At 44.7% G+C, this 5,967-nt stretch overlaps 1 non-coding gene across 1 annotated transcript; it reads left to right on the top strand.

Moving 5' to 3' along the window:
- The first annotated feature begins 738 nt into the window (after positions 1 to 738).
- Positions 739 to 813, top strand: Trnai-uau (transfer RNA isoleucine (anticodon UAU)). The gene has a single exon. It is a non-coding gene; the product is annotated as a tRNA-Ile (tRNA).
- The last annotated feature ends 5,154 nt before the right edge of the window (positions 814 to 5,967 follow it).

Genomic DNA, 5,967 nt, shown 5'->3' with positions numbered 1-5,967 from the left:
TCGTCTCCTACCTTCCAAACTTTACAGAAGCTCTCCTGCGAAACTTGCAGAACTAGCACTCCTGAAAGAAAGGATATTGCGGAGACATGGCTTAGCCACAGCCTGGGGGATGTTTCACATTTGGGATGTTTTGGAATGCCGACTTCGTGCAAGGCCTCACCGAGCGACATCGATACCTCTCCTCAGTGCAGCACTCGGTGAAGAATGGGCTACCTTTCCCAAGAAACGTTACAGCACCTGACTGAACGTATGCCTGCGAGTGTGGAAGATGTCTTCAAGGCTAAGGGTGAGCCAACACCTTATTGAATTCCAGCATTACCGATGGAGGGCACCATGAACTCGTAGGTAATTTTCAGCCATGTGCAGTATACTTCTGATCACATAGTGTACCTCTAGGTATAGCAGTGCCCGTCAGTCACATGTAATGTACATCTACATTTTCTTCATCTGTAGAGTGCACCACAGAGGATTCTTCGCATTAACAGTGAACACTACTCACTATTTATAAATGATATATGACGGTAGTATCTGTTCGCGAAAGAACAGTTACCGTGGATGACCATGCAGCTTTGCTAGAAATGAAATGATAATTAAATGGACACCCTAGCTGCAAACAGGCGTTGACGTATTTCATTGGGGACATGTTGAAAATGTGTGCCCCGACCGGGACTCGAACCCGGGATCTCCTGCACGGGGAGCGTGCAAGGGATAAGTCCCTGCAGACGCACTATCCTCTGTGCCCGCGGTGGCTCAGATGGATAGAGCGTCTGCCATATAAGCAGGAGATCCCGGGTTCGAGTCCCGGTCGGGGCACACATTTTCAACATGTCCCCAAATGAAGTACATCAACGCCTGTTTGCAGCTAGGGTGTCCATTTAATTATCATTTATAAATGACATTTTATAGATAACGCTCGCAGATTTATCAGTGTATTCCCAGACGACGCTTTTCTGGAAAGGAAGGTTAGGGTTCAACGTTCTGTCGACAATGATGTTATTAGGGATTAAGTGCAACTTGAGAGTGGAGAAGGATGTGGACGAACCTCCACCGCGATCTGTTCAAAGGAATCATTCTGGCATATGCCTTACAACTCTTTACTGGCATCTGTACGAACACTTGATCACCAGGGACTGGCGAGGTCCTCCTCGTGCTGAACACAAGTGGAGTGGCTTAACCCCAGTTTTGGAAGTTTCACACTACTTTATATTTTAACCTCGATACTGGATTCATAGGATACTGTGACCTCGAACGTTAATGTCATGAAGCGTTACCACTTTATGTAAAATGTGACACACATGTGCATGAATGCATACTATCTAACTTTGATTTTAACTTTCTTAATGTTAAGAACTTTCGAACAGCACAGAAATGAAAAGGGGGATAATAAGAGCTAAACCTAGACAAAGCTGAAATCATTATCTTTACAACAGGCTTTATACTACTAATCATTATGTGTGTGTATGAATTACGCTTTATATATCTAATTGGTGCAATGCAAATGATTTGGCACTCTGTATCCTGCAACACCTAATAAACTGAAAGTATCTGAGGTAGTACCATAGCAGAATTTTGTCTCGAAGCCTCTGTCGGTATAAGCACGTGTCCTGAACAGCGACACGAACTTAGCTAAAAATTTCATTTAAAGTAAAATGCTCATCTCTGCTGAACATAGGTTATTTCCTCTCTACTTTAAATCCCACTAAAGCGGATCTAGTACTTTCGTGATGGTGATTCTTAAGCGAACGCATAAGTACATATACGACACGTCAGTGGTTAACACGAAAAGAGATACCAAAGAGAGTGAAAAAGAAATTTGTAATAATCCCAAACTGTATTCACGCATAATACACTGACTGAAAAGATCGCCGCACCAACAGGTAATTAATGTAGAGTCATGAAATTAGTAGGTAACGTATTTAAGTGATTAACATTGCAAGATCACAGATTCATGTAATCGGGAGATAAGCCATTGAAAATACGATATGTTTGTATATTAATAGCCAGTGCAACCGCCGGAATGTTGAATGCAAACATGTAGACGTTATGCACTATGTTGTACAGGTGGCGGTTGTCAGATTGTGGGTTGGAGTTCCATGCCCGTTGCACTTGGTCGGTCAATACTGGGACAGTTGATGCTGGTTGTGGATGACGTTGGAGTTGTCCGCAGATGACGTCCCATACGTGCTCGATTAGAGACAGATCTGGTTCTTGAGCAGGCCAAGGCAACAGGTCGACACTCTGCAGCGCATGTCGGGTTACAACAGCGGTATGTGGACGAGCAGTATCCTGTTGGAAAACACCCCCTAGAATGTAGTTCATGAATGTCAGCACAACAGGTCCAATCATCATCAGGGAGATGTACAAATTTGGAGACGGGGTGCGTAGGATAAGCAACAGAGTTCTGCTGTCATGCGCACGCCGCACCGTAAGTCTAGGTATAAAAATGGTTCAAATGGCTCTAAGCACTGTGGGACTTAACATCTGAGGTCATCAGTCCCCTAGACTTAGAACTATTTAAACCTAACTAACCTAAGGACATCACACACATCCATGCTCGAGGCAGGATTCGAACTTGCGACCGTCGCAGCAGAGTGGTTCCTGACTGAAGCGCCTAGAACCGCTCGGCCACATCGGCCAGAAGTCTAGGTATAGGTCCAGTGGTTCCAGCATGCATACAGCATGGTTGCAGGCGCTCAACTGACCTCCTACTAACCAATAACCATAATTGACACCGAAACAGAACCATCTTTCATCACAAAACGCTATGGATCTCCGTCCTGTCTTCCAATTAGCCCACCCTTGAGACCGCTGAAGTCGCAAATGGGGGTGGTTTGGCATTAGTGGGAAGCACACAACAGGATATCTGGCTCAGAGCTGTCCTTGAAGTAACCAATCTTTAACAGTTCATTGTGTCATTGCGGTGCCAACTGCTGCTCAGATTGCTGCTGCAGATGCAGTATAATGCGACAGAGCCACACGCTGAACACGACGGCCCTATCTCTAGTAGTCCCATTTGGTCTTCCGTAGCCCGTTCTTCTTGCAACCGTACATTCTCGTGACCAATGCTGTCAGCAATCATGTACCATGACTACGTTCCTGCAATGTGTTTCTGTAGTATCGCAGAAAGAACACCCAGATTCAGGTAGCTCTATTACACATCAGTCAAAGTCAGTGTGGTGTTGACAACGGCGTTTTCGTGATCTTAAAGGCATTCTAGACTAACATCAACCCACCACGTCCAAACAGACATCATATTTCAGATGTGGAAACATGCCTACCAACTTTCGTTTACGTCACAAAACTCTTTCTTGATGATGCGATGTTTTTAGCGTATATTGTTCAGTAATTGAATACAAAATCTCAATTTTTATATACACGTCCCATTCAACGGCGCAAGTGCTTTTTCATGATCACCTATACATAAAAGATAAAATAAAATGATTACATATTGACGTCAAGGCCTGGAATAATATTTGGTGACTGGAAGAGGAAAGACATAAGCAACTTGTAAGCTCGTGTTACTGAATAAGAATTGATCTCTGATTCCGACAAGTTTCTAAGGAAATTTTGAGCTCGAAGAGTTACCTAACTTTTCCATCGGACGACTAGAATGTATCTCGCATAGAAAATTTAATGTTCCCTATACTGAAGACCTATGTGATGTCAGTTATACGAGCGCAGCGGAAGCGAGCAAGCCAGCAGCCATCTTACTATAATCCAGGACTAAGTCCCTTCAGTGTGCACTATTCACTGTTACAACACAAATCGTCTATACCAAACAGATCGGCACATCCTGAAAGCAAAGAACGGAATAAAAGCGCCTCCAGTCGGCAGCGCCCCTTTGCTGACCACACGGCCTCGTGATGTGATTCTGCCGCCAAGCCTTCCCTCTGACTCTTTCACGTCAAACCTCCGACAACTTGCTCAGACCTCACTCAATAATCCCATCCAGCGATATACTAGTTCAGCAGAAAACTAGGTGGCTGCGAGTTCTTTGAGGTAGACAAGTGCTTATCTGCATATACATGTATACGCGGTATGATACGTGTCTAGTGGCCGATGACTTTCAAGTATAACGGGAATTCAACCTATGTCGTCTCGAATGCGACTGCAGTACCATATCAACTGTACCAGCTCTCTCTGTACGTAAATGATCTTTTCATAGTGCAAAGGCTCACAGCTGGTTCCTAATATAAACAAACACAGCGAAATGTGTATAAACAGACAAGAAGACCCGATATTATTTCTCTGTGGAAGAAGCGATCGGTCACTGGCATCGAGCACAGTGCTATCTAGCAGTATCTAGCAGTATTGGAACGAGTAGATAAATCTTTCTGTGGGGAAGTCAGATGCCAGCCTGGGATTTATATGGTGAATCCTGACGAGATGCGATGCACTCAAGAAGTATGTTGCTTGCAAACAGTACCACCTCTGTATTGCTTGCATAACTTCCCAACTAACTTAGAAAGCATGCCTTCCGAAAGCAGCGTCCGAATGTTCCAAGATCTGAATATCAAAACGGCCTGAACAAAAGCACGACATTTGGCGCTGGCTGTGTCTCATAGAGGTTTGTGATGCAATAGTGCTTTAATGCTTTTGTATGTACATACCAAATGATTTTTCAGTCAAGTAATTTATGCACAAGTTAGAGAACTATTAACATATACTGATGTGACAAAAGTCATGAGGCACCCCCTAATGTCGTGTCGGATCTCCTTTTCACCCGGAGTAGTGCAGCAAGATTAGATGGGTCAGTCACGTAACTAACGAGGAACTACAGAATAGAATTCAGGAGACAACAATTTCGTGGCACAGCTTGAGCAAAAGAAGGGATCGTTTGATAGGACACATTCTGAGACGTCAAAGGATCACCAGTTTAGCACTGGAGGGAAGTGTGGCGGGTAAAACTCGTGCACGGAGACGAAGAGATGAATACAGAAGGAAGACTCAGAAGGATGTAGGTTGCAAGGTTGCAGTTGTTATTCGGAGATGAAGATGCTCACGCAGGATAGAGTAGCATGTAGATCTGCATCAAACCAGTCTTCGAACTGAAGATCACAACAACAACAACAGCAACAACGCTGCAAACTCGAAGTGGCGTGGACTCAACAAATCGTTGGAAGTCAGCTACAGAAAAACTGTACCATGCTACCTCTATGGCCGTCCATAATTGCGAAAGTGTAGCTGGTGCAGGATTTTGTGCACGAAATGACAAGTCGGTTATGTCCCGTAAATGTTCGACGGGATTCATTTCGGGCCATCTGTCTGGCCAAGTCATTGCTCGAATAGTCCAGAGTGTTATTCAAATCAATCGTGAACACTTGTGGCCCTGCGAAATGACATGGTCCTTTAGTAACATAAAGTCCATGAATGGCGGCAAATGGTCTTCATGTAGCCTAACGTAACCATTTCCAGTCAATGGTCGATTCAGTTGGACCAGAGGACCCAGTCTATTTGATGTAAACACAGCCCACACCACTGTAGCGTCACCATCAGATTGCACAGTGTCTTGTTGAAAACTTGTCTCCGTGGTTTCATGTGGTCTGCACCACACACGAACCCTACTATGAGCTCCTACAAATTGAAATTGGATTTTATCTGACCAGACCACGGTTTCGCAGTCGTCTAAGGTACAAAACGGTATGGTTACGAGCACCAGGAGAGGCGCTGGAGGTGATGTGTTGCTGGAAAAAGGTACTCCCATCGGTTGTCTGCTCCTATAGCCCATTAAAGCCAAATTTCGCCGCACTGTCCTAACGCATATGTCCGTCGTACGTCCCACATAGATTGTAAGTAGGCTGTTTAGGTTTTTTTTATTGGTAACGCCACCTCTGTATGAAAATCACTGGCTGTGCTGTGTGCAGTCTGTGGCTGCTTTGCATTGTTGTAATACTCGCCATTGTAGTGTTAGGCAGCTGGCTGTGAACAGCGCGTAGCGTTGCGCAGTTGGAGGTGAGCCGCCAGCAG

The sequence above is a fragment of the Schistocerca nitens genome, chromosome 4, assembly GCF_023898315.1.
Source record: "Schistocerca nitens isolate TAMUIC-IGC-003100 chromosome 4, iqSchNite1.1, whole genome shotgun sequence".
Lineage (NCBI taxonomy): Eukaryota > Metazoa > Arthropoda > Insecta > Orthoptera > Acrididae > Schistocerca > Schistocerca nitens.
The sequence above is the reverse complement of the archived record's forward strand: the minus strand, read 5'-3'. Positions and strand labels throughout refer to the sequence as shown.